This window comes from Dasypus novemcinctus, chromosome 16 (assembly GCF_030445035.2).
Source record: "Dasypus novemcinctus isolate mDasNov1 chromosome 16, mDasNov1.1.hap2, whole genome shotgun sequence".
NCBI lineage: Eukaryota > Metazoa > Chordata > Mammalia > Cingulata > Dasypodidae > Dasypus > Dasypus novemcinctus.
The window spans coordinates 21,677,293-21,696,330 of record NC_080688.1 but is presented as its reverse complement, the minus strand read 5'-3'; positions in this window follow the sequence as shown (position 1 = coordinate 21,696,330).

Below are 19,038 nucleotides of genomic sequence, written 5' to 3'. Positions count from 1 at the left end.
GTTTGAAAAATAAACACCACAAAGTAATGAGGGGGTTAGATATGCTACAAAAAGTCATGTGGATGAAAGATCATAGGTCTGAGGGGAAAGGCAGGAAGGGTGGCTCTGCATAGATTATAGAGGCAGGGCCTGTGCCAAACTCAGAGATTATCTTATCCTTTGGGAACAATGTGTATTTTCTCCTCATGGAGAACTTTACAAGGTATGCCCATATGGAGAAAATGAGGAGAACAGTGCCAGGGAAAGTCCTTGCCAACTTTACCCCCTCAATCTAACTGGAACGTCCTCTGAGTCTCCAGGGAGCATAGAGACATTTCTCTCCCATCTGTGTCTGCTTATCTTTAAGCTTCTTACTTAATCACTGGTAATTGCTGCTGAAGATTTGCATCTGAAGCATGTGTTTGACCCTTCCATGGAAATACCCCATACTCCCCTTGCAGACTGTGTCTTTTTGTTGGTTCGTGACTTAAATGATGACTGCTTAGGGTGATGAACTCAGGAATCTTATCCATATATCTCTGGCCCCACATGCCTCCTGCTCTTCCTGATGGGAAAACTCATGTTTGTGTCACCAGATATAGAGGTGAACCAGGGAGTACCCTCATGCCTCCAGGTGAGAGTTGATGTCCCCAGGCAGAGGAGGCCAAAGTTTGGAGATGGACTAGACTGTGCCCACCCATTCCTGGTGTTCAATTCCAACTGAGCTGATATGGCTTATGAAAGCTGAGGATGATTTTGATGAGGTGACAGAGTGGAAACCTGCAGACAGTGACTGAAATCCCAGCAGCTTCGGGAACTGATTTTTGCTGAAGTAACCAGTATTTATTTTTATGATTAAACAGACTATATGGGCATAGCTGTCACTGCCAAGTCTGTATCCATCTCTGATTTTCTCAACTATGCTTCAGCTTCTTAATGAAGAAAGAGGGCTGCTTTGCATTGCATCATCTCTGCAGGCCTACTTATGAGAAGTGAATTGGTTTCATTGTTAGCATTTAGAATAGGTAATACTGCCTCTAATTCAACATAAAATTTCAGTCTGTGCATGCACACATGCACAAAACCAGAAATGATCACACATATTCTCTATGGAGTTTTAATGGAATGGGAATAAGCAAATGAGTAATAATTTTTATGTGCATGTGTAGAAATGTGCTTGGTATATGGTAATTCATGTTGTAAGAAAAGCACACCTCTCTCTTTATAATGAAATCACAAAATGCAAGTAAATTCTTTTGAGCCTGATAAACACACCACCATAAGTTCAACATATATCCTAGACTGTGTGATTTTGTATGCATTACTCCACCTCTTTGACTGATTTTCCTGCATTAACATAAAGATGAGAATCTAGTTCCTGGAAAATTGTAGGTAAAATAAGTTGAGTAAATAAACCCTCTCACAGGTGTCTAATAAACTTTTGGTACCTAGGAAGCTGGAAGCAATTGTATCCTGGCTTCTTACTTCCAATGTGTGAGTTTTTATATTACATGAGTTCTCTTAATGATTTCATTAATTTTATCCTACCTGATTATTTCCTACCCTCCCTGTGTTTGGGTATATCAGTCACATCTTAAGTCTGGCTTACTCCACAACCCTTTTCTACAACTTGTGCTTTTTCCTGCATCCTTTCTAATTATTTTGATTTCCTTACAGGTGAAATTTTTGAAAATTGAGTCTGTGATATATCTGTATGTGTCTCTTGTCCTTGTTTCCCTCTGATTTATCAGGGTCTTAATATTTCCCCTGGGACCAAAAAGGATACTTCAGTAGCACATGGTTATTTGACAAGGAAGAAAATTCTGCATTGTCTTGTGTCAGGCACCACAGTAGCAATCTGTATTTCTGGCCCAAGGCAGTGGAGATACAGGTCCCTGTGTCATGTGGTACACACAAAGCTTGGGGTTAACTCTGTTGTGTCTGGAAACTCAGATCACCTCAACATTGACACATTGTGGAATGCAATGAAGTCCTATTGCTTACAAGAGTGTGGTAAAATCAACCAAATCTTCCTTTAACTTCTTGGCATATTAATTAGGGCAGTTGTAAATACAAGGATGATGATGTCAATTTTATAGTTTTCCAGGAAAATGCCTGACCCCCAAGGCCAAATACCTCCATAGGCATGATGCAAATGACTGTTGATGTCATGGTCTTGAAGTTTATTTTCCTGTTGAAGTGGGAGATTTTATTCTGGGAAATACCTTTATTCTCTACATTTACTGGTTCTCCCATCTTCACTGGGCACGGACTGAGGCCTACTGATGATCACTCCTATCCAATGCTTTTTTTTTTTCTCTCCAATGGACACATCCAATAATTCTGGATTTGACTGTCCCATGCCCTAGAAAATATTCTGTGTAAAATAATATATTATATACAAAGGGTGTACAATGATATTTCTCCGTTCACCACAACTTGATGAGCTACTTTCTGGCTTTCATAGTCAGTTCTTGGAATGGGATTTGGGCCATCCTCAAAAGCAGGGTATGAATGAATGTGGCATATCCTGCCTTCTCTGGTGGATCCTCAATCTGGAAATCAGCACCGTCTTTCCCATTCAGATAAGTCTTTTAGAGCAATAACAGTGGTTCTGTGACAAGAAATTAGATTTGTCCAATGCAAACATTCCCAGGCAGTAATACCTAGGATTGCACTGTTCTTTTAGGGTGCTGGGTTAATGCTCCCCAGCCAGAATCTACATGATGTTTCCCCTTTACAGACACACAGGATTCCCTGAGAAAAACTTTACCACACCATCTTGCTCATGGTAGCCAATGTCATCCCATTTATTTTCTTAACTGTATATATATACTTCATAAGATTTTTACCCAAATATAACTACTTGTGGTTGAAGCATATCCTCAAGATTTTTGGTGCATGTTTCCCCTCTGTCAGCCCCTTTGTGCATATTTTCCAGAAGTCCTGAGTCCTTGCATCTAATGTTTGGGCCTTGGTTATGTCTAACCTGACCACTGACCCACAACTGGAAGGGTCTCTTCTCCACAAATATTCCTGCCTTCCTTCCTGTCACAGAATGTTCCTGAAAACCCCCTGCAAGGTTCTGGGCACAAATAGATGCTGAACTCCAGAACCATTTCCTTAAGAACCTCACAAACCTGTCAGAAAGAAAGACCCTCAAAGCAATAAATACAGAGAAATGCAAAGAATTTTTAATGTATGATATTATATTAGAAAAGAATAAGTTATTATATTTTAATACTGATGTTGTGTCTGGATCGCAACACTTTAAGTCTGTGAAATTTTTAAAAATTTTTATTAAGTATATCATGCATACATGGACATACATAAACAATAAGTGCACAATAAAGATTGTGAACTTACAAAATAAACACACATAACATCACACAGGGTCTCAAACATCACCCCTCCACCAACTCTTTTTTTTTTTAAGATTTATTTTATTTATTTCTCTTCCCTTTCCCCCTGCCCCAGTTGTCTGTTCTCTGTGTCTATTTGCTGCGTGTTCTTCTTTGTCCACTTCTGTTGTCAGCAGCATGGGAATCTGTGTTTCTTTTCGTTGCATCATATTGTGTCAGCTCTCTGTGTGTGCAGCACCATTCCTGAGCAGGCTGCAATTTCTTTCATGCTGGGTGGCTCTCCTTGTGGGGCACACTCCTTGTGTGTGGGGCTCCCCTATGCAAGGGACACCCTGTGTGGCAGGGCACTCCTTGCATGCATCAGCGCTGTGCATGGGCCAGCTCCCCACGGGTCAAGGAGGCCCAGGGTTTGAACCATGGACCTCCCATGTGGTAGACGGATGCTCTAACCACTGGTCCTACTCTGCTTCCCTCCATCAACTCTTTGCTTTGGTGAGAAACATTTGTTACAAACAATGCAAGAGCATCATTAAAATTGCACAGTGCTGATGCGCGCAAGGAGTGCCGTGCCACGCAAGGGTGTCCCCCGCGTGGGGGAGCCCCACGCACAAGGAGTGCGCCCGTGAGGAAAGCCGCCCAGCGTGAAAAGAAAGTGCAGCCTGCCCAGGAATGGCGCCGCCCACACTTCCCGTGCTGCTGACGACAACAGAAGTGGACAAAGAAACAAGACGCAGCAAATAGACACCAAGAACAGACAACCAGGGGAGGGGGGGAAATTAAATAAATAAATAAATCTTTAAAAAAATTTAAAAAAAAAGAATAGTATTTAAAAATATATATATATATTACTACCAACTATATTCCTTATCTTACATTTGGTGTATTTTTCCCCCAACCCATACTATTTTTTTTTAAATATATTTTTGTTACAGATATTGTGAACTTGCAAAACAGTCATACACATGTGTTGATTTCCCATACAACTCCACACCATGGTGGAAGATTTGTTATAGATTATAAGATAATATAATCAGCCTATTACCACCAATCATGGTCCATGGCATACATTTGGCACACTTTTTCCATACACCTCCATTATCAACACAGTGCAGCTTGGCATTGATGCAAGAGTATTATAGTATTGCTGTTAACCACAGTCTATAGGTCACACCAATTGTAGTTTTCCTATTTTTCTCCATATTCCCATCACCCTGCAGTAGTGATATGCATCTGCTCTAGCTCACAGAAGGACTCTCTTGCCTTTGTACCTTAACCACAATTCTCAACTGCCTCCGGGTTCACTGTGTTATTTGGTCCCTAGATTATTCTTCAGCTTTCTTTCTATTGACATTTACTTCGCCTGGCTACCTTTTTCAGTCACAATCCCGTTTATAAACCAGTTGCTTCTCACTACGTGTTACTATCAACTCTATCCATCTCCACACTTTTACAGTCAAATTAATTAAAACTTCTACATACATTAAGCATCCATAATTCTTCTCAACCCTCCTCTTATCTTCTTATAACTTATACTCTTAAGTTTTCATTCCATGTGTTTATCATTTGTATTTTGTTCATATTAATGAGACCATGCAATATCTGTCCTTTTGTGTCCAGCTTACTTTACTTAATATAATGTCTTCAAGACTCATCCATGTTATCACATATTTCCCAATTTCACTTCTTCTTATTGCAGCATAGTATTCCATCATATATATATATACCACATTTTGTTTATCCATTCATCGGTCGATGGACACTTGAGTTGTTTCCAGCTTTTGGCAATTGTGAACAACACCGCTATGAACATTGGTGTGCAGCTGTCAGTTCATGTCATAGTTTTCAGTTTTTCTGGATATATTCCTAGTAGCATAATTGCTGGATCATATGGCAGTTCTATATTTAGCTTCTTGAGGAACTGCCAAAGAGTCTGCTACAGAGGCTGCACCATTTTACAGTCCCATCAATAGTGAAGGAGTATTCCTATTTCTCCACATTCTCTCCAGCACTTATTATTGTCTGCTTTTTAATAATGACCATTCTATGTGGTGTTAAATGATATCTCATTGTTTTAATTTGTTTCCCAATAGTTAGCAATACAGAACATTTTTTCATGTGCTTTTTGGCCAGTTGTATTTCCTCTTTTGAGAAAGGTCTGTTTAATCTTTTGTCCATTTTTTAATCGGATTGCTTGCTCTTTTATTGTTGAGTTGTATGATCTCTTTATATAGAATGGAAATCAAACCCTTATCAGATAAGTGGTTTCCAAGTATTTTCTCCCATTAACTGGGCTGCCTTTTCACCTTCTTGATGAAGTCCTTTGAATCACAGAAATGTTTAAGTTTGATTCATGTTTTCTTTTTTTTACTCATGATTTTGGTGTAAGGTTTAAGAATCCATCACCAACCACCAGGTCTTGAAAATGTTTCCCTACATTCTCTTCTAGGAGTTTTATTTTACTTCCATTTATATTTAGGTCCTTGATCCATTTTGAGTTAATTTTTGTATAAGGTGTGAAGTAGGGGTCTTCCTTCTTTCTTTTGGCTATGGATATTAAGTTCTCCCAACACCATTTGTTGAATAAACTGTTCTGCCCCAACTGGGAAGGCTTGACAAACTTGTCAAAAATCACTTGGCCATAGATGTGAGGATCTGTTTCTGAACCATCAGTTTGGGTTCCATTGGTCTATGTGTCTATCTTTATGCCAATATCATGCTGTTTTCACCAATGTAGCTATGTAATATGATTTAAAGTCTGGAACTGAGTCCTCCAACTTCACTTTTCCCTTTTAAGGTGTTTCTGGCTATTCAGAGCCTCTTACCCTTCCAGATAAATTTGATAATTGGGTTTACCACTTAAAAAATGCTGGTAGAATTTTTATGGGAATTGCATTGAATCTGTATATCATTTTGGGTAGAATTGACATCTTAATGATATTTAGTCTTCCAATCCATGAGCATGGGATGTTCTTCCAATTATTTAGGTCTTTTTAAAATTTCTTTTAGCAATGCATTATAGTTTTCTGAGTACAAGTGCTTTGCATTCTTGGTTAAGTTTATTCCTAAATATTTGATTCTTTTAGTTGCTATTGTAAATGGAATTTTTTTCCTGAATTCCTCCTCAGATTGTGCATTATTAATATATAGAAACACCACTGATTTTTGTGTATTGATCTTGTATCCTGGCACTCTACTGAAATCATTTATTAGCTCTAACAGCATTGTTGTAGATTTTTCAGGATTTTTTAGATATACAATCATATCATTTGTGAATAGGGAAAGTTTTAAATCTTCCTTTCCAATTTGGATGCTTTTTATTTCTTTTTATTGCCTAATTGCTCTGGTTAGAACCTCTAGCACTATCTTGAACAACAGTGGTGACAGATGGGCTTCCTTGTCTTTTTTTTTTTTTTTTTTTTAATTTTTTTATTTTTTATTGACTTTGTAATAATATTACATTAAAAATATATATGTGAGGTCCCATTCAACCCCACCCCCCCACCCCCCCTCTCCCCCCCCCCAACAACACTCGTTCCCATCATCATGACACATCCATTGGATTTGGTAAGTACATCTTTGGGCACCTCTGCACCTCATATACATTGGTTCACATCATGGCCCATACTCTCCTCTATTCCATCATGTAGGCCCTGTGAGGATTTACAATGTCCGGTGATTACCTCTGAAGCACCATCCAGGGCAGCTCCATGTCCCGAAGACGCCTCCACCTCTCATCTCTTCCTGCCTTTCCCCATACCCTTTGTCCATTATGTCCACTTTTCCCAATCCAATGCCACCTCTTCTATGTGGACACTGGATTGGTTGTGTCCATTGCACCTTTATGTCAAGAGGAGGCTCAGATTCCACCTGGATGCTGGATGCAATCCTCCCATTTTCAGTTGTAAACACTCTAGGCTCCATGGTGTGGTGGTTGTCCTTCTTCAACTCCATCTTAGCTGAGTGTGGTAAGTCCAATAAATCAGATTGTAGGTGCTGGAGTCTGTTGAGGCTCAGGATCTGGCTATCACATTGTCAGTCCAGAGATTCAAATCCCCTAAATATATCTTAAACCCCAACATTAACTGCACCTCCAGCACATTAGCATGAAAGTCTTATGAAGGGAGATCCCATCTGAGTCCAGATTCATCACACATAAACACCATTTCCAAAGAGGGGCCATCTGCCCTGGTAGTTAACCCCATCGGCCATGACCATAACTCCCATGGGTCTCTTTGGGCTTCCTTGTCTTATCCCTGATCTCAACAGGAAAGCTTTTAGTTTTTCACCATTGAGTACAATCTTAGCTGTGTTTTTTTTTTTTTCCTTTGTGACCTTTATCATGTTGAGAAAGTTTCCTTCAATTCCTATTTTTGTAGTATTTTTATCAAGAAAGGATGCTGCATTTTGTCAAATGTCTTTTCTGCATCAATTGATAAGATCAAGTGATTTTTCTTCTTTGATTTATTAATGTGGTGTATTATGTTGATTGATTTTCTTGTGTTGAACCAGCCTCACATGCCTGGTATAAAACCCACTTGATCATGATGGATAATTCTTTTAATGTGTTGTTAGATTCGATTAGCAAGTATTTTATTGAGGATTTTTACATTTGCATTCATTAGAGAAATGGGTCTGTAAATTTCTTTTTTTGTAATATCTTTATCTGGCTTTGGTACTAGGGTGATATTGGCTACATAGAATGAGTTTGGTAGCTTTCCTTCTTGTTCACTTTTTTGGAAGAGCTTGAGTAAGATTGGCATTAAATAATCTTTGAATGCTTGGTTGAAGTCACCTTGAAACTGGCTGGTCCGGGGCTTTTCATTTTGGGGAGCTGTTTGATGATTGTTTCAATCTCTTTACTTGTGATTGGTTTGTTGAGGTCTTCCATTTCTTCTAATATCAGTGTAGGTTGTTTGTACATTCCTAGGAATTTTTCCATTTCTTCTACATTGTCTAGTTTTTTAGCATAAAGTTGTTCATAGTATCCTTTTATGATCTCCCTTATTTCTGTGAGGTCAGAAGAAAGGTTCCTTTTCTTTTTTTTTCCATTTACTTGCATCTTTATTCTTTTTTTCTTAATCAGTCTAGCTAAAGCTTTGTCTATTTTGTTAATCTTCTCAAAGTACCATTTTTTTTTGTTAATTCATTCTTTTTGTTCTCAATTTCATTTATTTCTGCTCTGATATTCATTATTTCATTACTTCTACTTGCTTTAGGATTATCTTCCTGTTCTTCTTCTAGTTCCTCCAGCTGTGTAGTTATGTCATTCATTTTAGTTCTTTTTTCTTTTTTAATGTAAACATTGAGGGCTATAAATTTTCCTCTCAACACTGCCTTTGCAGCATCCCATAGGTTCTGATATGTTGTATTCTCACTGTCATTCATCTCAAGATACTTATTGATTTCTCTTGAAATTTCTACTTTGACCCACTGATTATTTAAGAGTGCATTGTTTAATCTCCATATATATGGGAGTTTTCCCTTTAGTTGCCATTTGCTGATTTCCAGCTTTACTCCATTATGATCAGATAAAATGCTTTGTATAATTTCAGTTTTGTTGAATTTATTGAGATCTGCTTTGTGACCAACATATGGTCTATTCTTGAGAAAGATCTTTAAGTACTTGAAAAGAATATATATCCTGCTCTTTTGGGGTGCAGTGCTCTGTATATGTCTATTAGGTTTAGTCCATTTGTCATATTATTCAAGCTCTCTGTTTCTTTATTGATCTGCCCAGATGTTCTATCCAATGCTGAGAGTGGTGTATTGAAGTCTCCAACTATTAGAGATGTCTATTTCTCCCTTGAGTTTTGCCAGTATTTGCCTAATGTATCTTGGGGCATACTGGTTAGATGCATACATATTTATGATTGTTATTTCTTTCTGGTGAATCATCAATTTTATTAATATGTAATGTCCTTCCTTGTCTCTAATAACAATTTTGCTTTTACAGTTTGTATCATCTGATATAATCATAGCTACCCCACCTTTGTTTTGGTTACTGTATATATGGAATATCTTTTTCCAACCTTTCACTTTCAATTTATTGGTATCCTTGGCTCTAAGGTGAGTCTCTTGCAGACAACATATAGATGGCTTATATTTTCTTAACCATTCTGCCAGTCTGTGTCTTTTGTTTGGGGAGGTTAATCCATTAACATTCAATGTTATTACTGTAAAGGCAATTCTAGTTCACCCATTTGATCTTTGTGTTTTGTTTGTTATTTTATATTTGACACTTTTAATTACTGTTACTGATACATTTGTCATGTCTAGACTTTCTTCCAGGCCTCTCTCCTGTCTTTTCTTTTCAGGCTGTAAAATTTCCTTTAGTATTTCCTGCAAAGCTGGTCTTTTTGTTATAAACTCTCTCAGTTTCTGTTTATCTGTAAATATTCTAATCTCACCCTCATTTTTAAAAGTTAATCTTGCTAAGTATAAAATCCTTGGCAGGCAGTTTTTCTCCGGCAGGATCCTAAATATATCATACAACTGCCTTCTTGTCTCCATGGTTTCTGATAAGAAATCTGCACTTAATCTTATTGAGTATCCCTTATGTGTTATGCATTGCTTTTCTCTTGCTGCCCTCAGAATTCTCTCTGTCTCTGGCATTCGACATTCTGATTAGTATGTCTCTCAGAGTTGTTCTATTTGGATTTATTGGGATGGGAGTATGTTTTGCTTCTTTGACGTTGACATCTATGTCCTTCAAAAGAGTTGGGAAATTTTCTACCATAATTTCTTCAAATATTCCTTCTGCCCTTTTTCCCTTATCCTCTCCTTCTGGGACACCCATGACACGTATATTTGCACATCTCTTGCTGTAATTTAGTTCCCTGAGACCCTTTTCAATTTTTCCATTCTTTTCTTCATCTATTTTTTGTTTGTTCACTTTGGATGTGATGTCTTCAAGTTCACCGATCCTTTCTTCTGCTTCCTCAAATCTGCTGTTATATGACCCCAGTGTATTTTTTATTTCACTTATTGCACCTTTCATTCCAATAGGGTCTGCTATTTTTCTATGTATATTTTTAAATTCTTCTTTTTGCTCATCCAATGTCTTCTTAATATCCTTGATCTCTAGCCATCTCATTGAATTTATTAAGGAGATTTGTTTGAACATCCAAGATTAGTTGTCTCAACTCCTTTATGTCATCTGTAGGCTTATCTTTTTCCTTTAATTGGAACATCTCTTTCTGTTTCTTGATATGGGTTGTAATTTTTTGTTGGTGTTTCAGCATCTGGCTTGCTAGATGTATTTATTCTGGGTACAGTTTCTCACTTTAGTTTAGGGATTTCTTATCTTTTCTCCCTTGCTTGTTATGTAGTAGGAGCCAAGGATGTAGTTGGTGTTGTATGCTATGAAGGCTGAAGCTGACCACATTACCTCAGGAAGTGATGAAGCTTCTCCCACCTTTCTCCTCTGTCAGGGGTAGAGGCAGAGCTGTAACCAAATAATCCTAGTTGGGCAGAAGACTGTCTGTAGTCACCTAGAGAGACTGATGAAGCTTCACACCCCTTCCTCCCCTACCTTAGGCAGGGATGGAGCTATAGTTTCGGTCAGCATAGATTGCTATGTGGGTCCCAAATGACCACAGTTGCTCAGGTAAACTAATGTATCACCAGACCTTTCCCTGCCGGGATTGGGAATGGACCTCTGGAGTGCCCAACAATCTAATCTCTGTAGGCAAAATATGCCTGCAGTGGCCCTGAGAGACTTAGGGAGTATTGTCCTTTCTGCCCTTTAGGGGTGGGAACAGAACCACAAATGCTCAACAGTTCAGTCTGGTAGGCTGAAAGTCCCCAACATTGTCTGGAGAGGATAAGGAGGTGCCAGCCCCCTCTTATCCTATTGCATGGTAGGGATGGTTCTATGGGTGCTCAACAGTTCAGTCCCTTTAGTCCAAGAATACCTGCCACTGCCTGGAGAGGTTGAGGAAACACCAGCTCCCTTATATCCACTTAAGGCATGGAGTTGAATCCACAGGCACCTGAAAGTTCAGTCCCTGTTGCCTGAAAGAACCCTCCATTTTCCAGAGAGGCTATGAAGATACCAGACCCCCCATCCTATTGGAAGTGGGGGTGGATTCATAGGCATCCAAAAGTCAAGTCCATGCAGGCTGAATGTCTGCTGTTGCCCAAAATGTCTGTGGAAAGGCTAACCCCATTCTTTCTTATTGGGGGGTGAGGGTGCATCCACAAGTACCCACCAGACCAGGCTGTGTGGACCAAAAGCACCTGCAGTTACCCAAAGAGACTGGTGAAACACAGTCTGTCTCTTGTTCTATTGGGGATGGAGGTGGAGGCACAGGTGCCCAACAGGCAGGCTTGTGCAGCCCCAAACTGTTGCCCTGAGAGGATAAGGCAACACAAGCCACCTACTATCCTGTGGGGGGACAGAGATGGAGAGGGGCTCAAAAGCACTCAAAAATCTGTCTGTGTGGGCTGAAAATTCCTGCCATTGCCCAGAGAGGCCAAGGATATCCAGCTCCTCTCCTATTCTCTTGGGGGTGCAGGGATGCAGCCCCAAGTGTCAGACTATTCAGCCTGTGCCAGCAGACAGCACTTGCAGTTACCTGGAGAGCCTGGTGGTGCAGGTCACACCAGATACCTCTCTGCTGGAGGTGGGGCTGGAGCCTAGGCTAGGGCTGCAGTCTGATCTTGGTGGAAAGAAGCCCAGACCTAACTTCACTGAATTTCAGTCAGCCTGGCTTCCCCTAAAGACAGGGGGTGGAGTCAAAATGGCGGCTAATGGACATTCCCACTTGGATACCCTCAGACCCCAGCTGTCTCTAAGATTATACTTTAGCCAGCCAAGTCCACTAATCAGTAACTGAGGTCAGTGGACATCTGTCTCTTCCTCCACCATTTATGGGAAATGGAACTTCTAATTCCAGCCATGGAATAGCTCCTGAGGTGGCTTTCACCCCTAGAGTAGGATGGGCACCAACCTCTGAATTGTGGCTTGCAGCTTCCCAGAGAGGTGGTGGAGGTTCCCCCAGCTTCCTCCCTGCTGGACGTGACTGGGGTTTAGGCCAGACCTGCAATCCAACCTGGGTGGAAAGAAGCTGGTCCTTAGAAGCACTATGATTTTAAGTCAGTGCTGATTCCCCTGTTTCTGGGGTGGAGTCAGTTTGGTGGCCACCAGCTTCCCTGACCCGGAGAGGCTCAAAGTTTAGTTGTTCCTAGGATTCTACTTTAGCCCACCAGATCCACTAATCAGTAGCTGAAGTCAGTGCCACACCGAGTTTTCCTCCCATTTTTATTGGGGGAAATGGAACTTCCAACTCCAACCACAGAATAGCTTCCAAGTTGGCTTGCATGCTACAGGCACTGACCTCTGTGGCATGAAGTGTTCTACTCATCATTCCTCTGTGCAGATGGGTAGTCTCCTATTTCCACACTGTCAAGGATGTTGCAGGATACAAAAAGTGCTTTATTTATTTATTTTTTTTACTTTTGTTTGTTTGTTTTTATTTTATTGATTTTGTAATAATATTACATTAAAAATATATATGTGAGGTCCCATTCAACCCCACCCCCCCCACCCCACCTCTCCCCCCCCCAGCAACACTCATTCCCATCATCATGACACATCCATTGGATTTGGTAAGTACATCTTTGGGCACCTCTGCACCTCATAGTCAATGGTCCACATCATGGCCCATACTCTCCTGCATTCCATCCAGTGGGCCCTGTGAGGATTTACAATGTCCGGTGATTGCCTCTGAAGCACCATCCAGGGCAGCTCCATGTCCCAAAGACGCCTCCACCTCTCATCTCTTCCTGCCTTTCCCCATACCCATCAGCCACCATGTCCACTTTTCCCAATCCAATGCCACCTCTTCTATGTGGACATTGGATTGGTTGTGTCCATTGCACCTCTATGTCAAGAGGAGGCTCAGATTCCACATGGATGTTGGATGCAATCCTCCCACTTTCAGTTGTAATCACTCTAGGCTCCATGGTGTGGTGGTTGTCCTTCTTCAACTCCATCTTAGCTGAGTGTGGTAAGTCCAATAAATCAGATTGTAGGTGCTGGAGTCTGTTGAGGCTCAGGGCCTGGCTATCACATTGTCAGTCCAGAGATTCAAATCCCCTAAATATATCTTAAACCCCAACATTAACTGCACCTCCAGCACATTAGCATGAAAGTCTTATGAAGGAAGATCCCATCTGAGTCCAGATTCATCACACATAAACACCAGTTCCAAAAAGGGGCCATCTGACCTGGTAGTTAACCCCATCGGCCATGACCATACCTCCCATGGGTCTCTTTAGCCCTCGAAGGAACCGATATCTGGGGGTTGTATCTGCTTTATCTGTCTCTCTGACTGTGCTCAGTTGTGCATGAGGGCAATCCTTCTGCCAGCCTCCAGACTCTTTTTTAGAAATTCGTAGCCATATAAACTCATTTCTCTTTTCCATTTCCCCCTTACTTTAGGTCAAACAGCATTTTAAAGTCATGTTATTTTATGTAGACAGGGATATTCTGCTGATCCACATTGAACCTTCCGTATAAGGTCATTTTCCAGTTGCATCATCAGTTGGTAGTTGATAGTGGTCCCTCGGTGCCAGGGAGGCTCATCCCCGGGTGTCATGTCCCACGCTGGGGGGAAGGCATTGCATTTACATGCTGAGTTTGGCTTCGAGACTGGCCACATTTGAGTAACATGAAGGCTGACAGGAGGAAATTCCCAGGCACAATGTTGCTCTAGGCCTTGTTCTTATTTTAGGCTTATCAGCTCACAAGCATAGTCATTAGCATCAGGGGCTCACTGTTGAACCCTCACTCCCTCTCGGTCCCCGCCGCTGTACCTGGGAGACTGTTGCTGCTCCCCTAGGGACCACGACAGAGCACCACTGGCCAGGAACCCAGTACCCCCCCTGCTGTGGTTTTTAATTGTTGCCACTATGAGTATATCCAAACATTACCATGCACCCTGGACATGTGTTCTGTACAGCTCCCTGTCAGCCATATATCACCTGTCATTGGTATCCCATACCAGTATCCCTCCATTGCCATTGTTGAAACACTCTGTGATCCAGAACTCCCTGAAATTTGAAGCCCAATATAATGTCATGGTCCCTTACTAGGGAATGGCATATAGCGATGGATTTAAAGGTTAGATAAAGAACTTGGATAAAGTTAGATAAAGAACTTAGATAAAGAATGTTGACTTGAAAAAATTCTACATCCTATCTTTTTATTTTTTTTTATTTTTTTTTATTTTTTTCCCCCCTAATTATTCAGCTTCTCTTCACAGGGGTCTTAGACCACAGCAATGCATATATATAATATACAGCACTCCCATACATCCACCACAAAACCTTTTTCCTTCCACAGCGATACTCTTACACCCTATTCACATCATATTTACTTAACGTGATGTACAGAGTCTGAGACATTAGCTTTCTAACAAGGTGACATCTGTGCTTACATTATGGTGCATACTTTAGGATACACAGTTCTTTACATTCTTAGTTATCCTATGTTTTACATTATGGTTTACATTATCAGTCTGTCATCACCTATATGTTATGGTGTAATATTACATGTTTTATATCCATCCTTGTGTACTCTCAAGAAACTCCTCTCTTACCCCCCATTTACCTTGGTTCCACACATTTAACGTCCACTTTCCCTTCCACCTTGGTGCCCACAGTGACAGCCAACCTCCGTTTCCTGAGGAGCCACTTCCAGAGATAGATGGAATAGTGTTCAGGGCCTAACTTGCTCAACTGCCCCAATGCCCTGGGAGCCACCCTTTCTCTCGAGGGATACAGTTCCCTCTATTTGGTGGCATTAGTCCTCCCCAGGATGTGGGTCCACCCCCACTCTCACTACTTGGGTTTCTACCCCATGGTGACACCCGCTCTGGCAGAATGAGCATTTAGACATTCCCCAGGAGCCCATCCTGCATCAGACCCTCCCCTCCGAGCATTCTAAACAGGTAACCCTCTTTATTATATTTTGATATGATTTTCTCGGCATTTTACTCTCCACCAACACCTGACCCTCTCCTGTGTTCGTATGCTACCCCTCCCTCCCCCCACTTTTGGGCAATGTTACCCATCCGTCCCTCCCCAGCCACCCTCAAACCCGCAAAGCCCCAACCAAAGGCAACCCCTTGCCCCCCTCAAAAAGTGCTTTAGGTAGCTCTGGGTGACCACCAATTGCCCTGGTTCATGAGCAGCTTACTCTGATGCCATCTTAGCTCCACCTCCAAGTCTATGAGAAATTTTAATACCCTTTTCTTTTTATTATTTTATTGATTCTGTACTGTTTTTTAATTTTTTTACTTTATTTTTAATTGTATTTTTGAAGATACATAGATCACAAGAAATTATAAATTAAAAATGTAAGAGGTTCCCATATATCCCACCCCCCACCCCCCACTACTCTCACATCAACAATCTCTTTTATCATTGTGGCACATTCACTGCATTTGGTGAATACATTTTGGAGCACTTCTACACCACATGGATAATAGTTTACATTGTAGTTTGCACTCTCCTCCAATATATTCAGTGGGTTATGGCAGGGTATATAATGTCTAGCATCTGTCCCTGCAATATCATTTTGGAAAATGCCAAGTCCCAAAAAATGCCCCCACATCACATCTCTTCCCTCTCCCTGCCCTCAGCAACTACCATGGTCACTTTCTTCACATCAACAATTTGATACAATACTATTCACAATAGTTCTATAGTTGAATACTTGTAAGCCCACTCTGATCTACAGTTTATTCCTCCATCCTGTGGACCCTGGGATGGTGGTGTCTATTCCACCTCTATATTGAGTGGGGGCTTAGGTCCCACATGGTTAATGGATGTGATTCTCCTGCTTGCAGTTGTAGGCAGTCTTGGGTCCATGGTGTGTTGGTTGACCATCTTCCTCTTCCTGTTAGCTGATTTATTTTATGTCCTAGAAGTGCAGTAAAAATAAATAAGGTTATGTATTAAAATAATGCCTAGATAGCAGTGTCTACTTTTTAAAATATTTCTAACTATAATTATTATTATCAAATGTAATAATTTTCAATAAAGGCAAGAGTATTCTGGAAAATTTTTTAAAAAATTATTACTATATTTCATATTAATTTAATTTAATTCTAACTATTACTTATCAAAAACTACATAATTTATATTTTATTTAACAAATAATCTGAGACTCTTTATAAAGTTTCTATGTTTAACTTAACTCTATCATATCTGTGGTATTTACTATAATTTTCCATATGGGATATAGGAGCGCAGTAGCATTCTCAATGGGATGTTTGGACCCCCAGCCAAAGGTCAGATGGTAGGTAAAGGAAGGATATTTTTACATGTTAAAACATATTTAAATTTTGAAGTAATTTCAAACATCAACACAACTGCAAAAATAATACAAAACCCAAAGAGAACTCCAACATATACGTCAAGGGAAAGCATTTTAAACTCAATCTGTTATGATAAAGCTTGGATTCTCTATTTAATGTTCCAAAAAATGAGATTTAATGAGAATATTAAATATAAGTTTAAGACAAAATGCATATAAGGAAATTTCCCACTCTCTTAAAATGGAATTATATATATTTTTAGGAAATTAAATATTGTAATGTTTATGAATCAATACCTAGTGTGTGTTAATTGAATAGAAAATGCTCCCATTTCTCCCTTAAGTGTGAGGAAGGCCTTTGAAAGACCTTCTTCTAGACTATACTGAGGGCCTGTTAGATGCTTATAATGGTGACTAAACAAATGCAACTGAAATGAATCCTTGTTAAATATTATAATGTAGATGTATTCACTTTAAATTTATTACTTCCTTTGTAACCACTGGAAATGATTCCTCCAGGGAAGAGAAGTACAAAGCAATCCTGAGGAAAAATAATACATTGCCTTTCAAAAATAGTACTTAAATGGCTATTCAGAGATAGTATTTCTTAAAGACAATGTTTCTTTGATGGAACTGTGTGGTTTTGAATTAGATAAACCAGGACTTCTTATCAAGGGGTCCATGAGTTTGAATCAAAATTCTAAAAAAATCATTATTCTTGTGGGAACATGTTGGAACAAGTGGGAACAGTACAGTGTGTACTTATAATAGTAAGGGTTCTGTAGTTTTCACCTGACTGGTATAGGGGTTTGAGGAACAAAAATTTTAAGAACCCCTAAGATAAACTATTCATTGTGGTCCCAAAGACCGTCTTTTACTCACTGCTCAGTAAAACAGGCCAAACTTGTGAAACAGTTATTTTAAAATTGTCCTCAGTGAATGTAGCAAATGAAGAAAGACTTATTCAAAATTTTGTTAAGAACAGTGGGGTTCTGGAGAAACCTAACCATGGCCCAGATAATTTGATGGAGCACCAATCAGTGGGTATGGCTAGCAATAAGGTGGCCCCTCCCCTTCCAGGTCCCAGTCAAGGAATATGGGTATTTGTGAGATTTCAGGCAACCCACAGCTCTCATCATCCTAACCTCTGAGTAGCAGATGCTAATTTTCAATGCATTGCAGGCAAGGATGCAGAGGCATCCTTCCTCTATATAGCCCTCATTCACAAAGCTCAGCTTCTTCCTTTGCTGCAGTAGGATGAAAATACTGAGGCCCCAAACTCTCTTGCTCCAGTTTAAATATAGTATTATTTCAATTCCAGGAAAGGTAAGCCAAGTAGGAGACTGCCACTCACACAGCACATTACTTGAAAAGCATAGTTGTCAGTTGAGAGAAATGGGTCACTACCCAGTCTCAGCTCCAGTGACGTGACTCAGAAATTTTGCCTAGTAGGAGAGGTCAGACATCTCGGAACACATCCTGAATGAAGTTACATTATTTAGAACAGAGTGTGGAGAAGATTAAGACTAAGGTTACAATAAAAATGGAAATATCAATGTTATACAGATCATAAAGGTAATAGAGATTATGAATTACTGCCAGAGATAAAACATGAATAACAAAATTGAACAGAACCCTAGAAATATGATGCCACTTTAAGGGAACCAGTGTATGCATCATGAAAGTAATAGAAGAAGAGGTAGCAGATGAAAGGTACAGGAAAAATGGTCTTAAGAAATAATGTGGAAGTCATCACAAATGTGATAAATAGCATTAATTGACACATTGGAAAATCACAATGAACTCAAAATAAGATACATTTATAGATAGACCCAAACTTATTAAATGGGACTTTAAAGCTACAAGAGAAAAATGATTCATCCTGCACAAATGTAACCCAATTAATTCACAGCTCACTTCTCATAAGAAACATTAGAAAGGAAGATAGTAGCAAGACTTATGCAAACTGAATAAATAAAATCTAAAAGTCAAATATCTTATATACCAACGCTATCTTTAAAAACATGGTGAAGTAGAGCTATTCTTGGATAAATAAATAAAAACAAAGACACATAACTCCCCCAAAAAATTCAATTCCCATTCTAGGGAGTTCTGCTATCTTCTGTAATAGGATGGCAAAAATATCTCGTGTTCAAGGGCAATGCCTAGTGAAGGAAGACAGATAATTACACTAGGCCCTTGATACTGATGATTTTACTTATCAGCATTTTCTTATGAAATTGAAACTTAGCTGAGTATTATATATTCCCTAAGAGTTATCTCCTGAACGTCTCCTTGTTGCTGAAGTGTGGTCTCTCTCTAAACCAACCCCAGCATATAACACCCTACCTTCCCCCAAACATGGATATGACT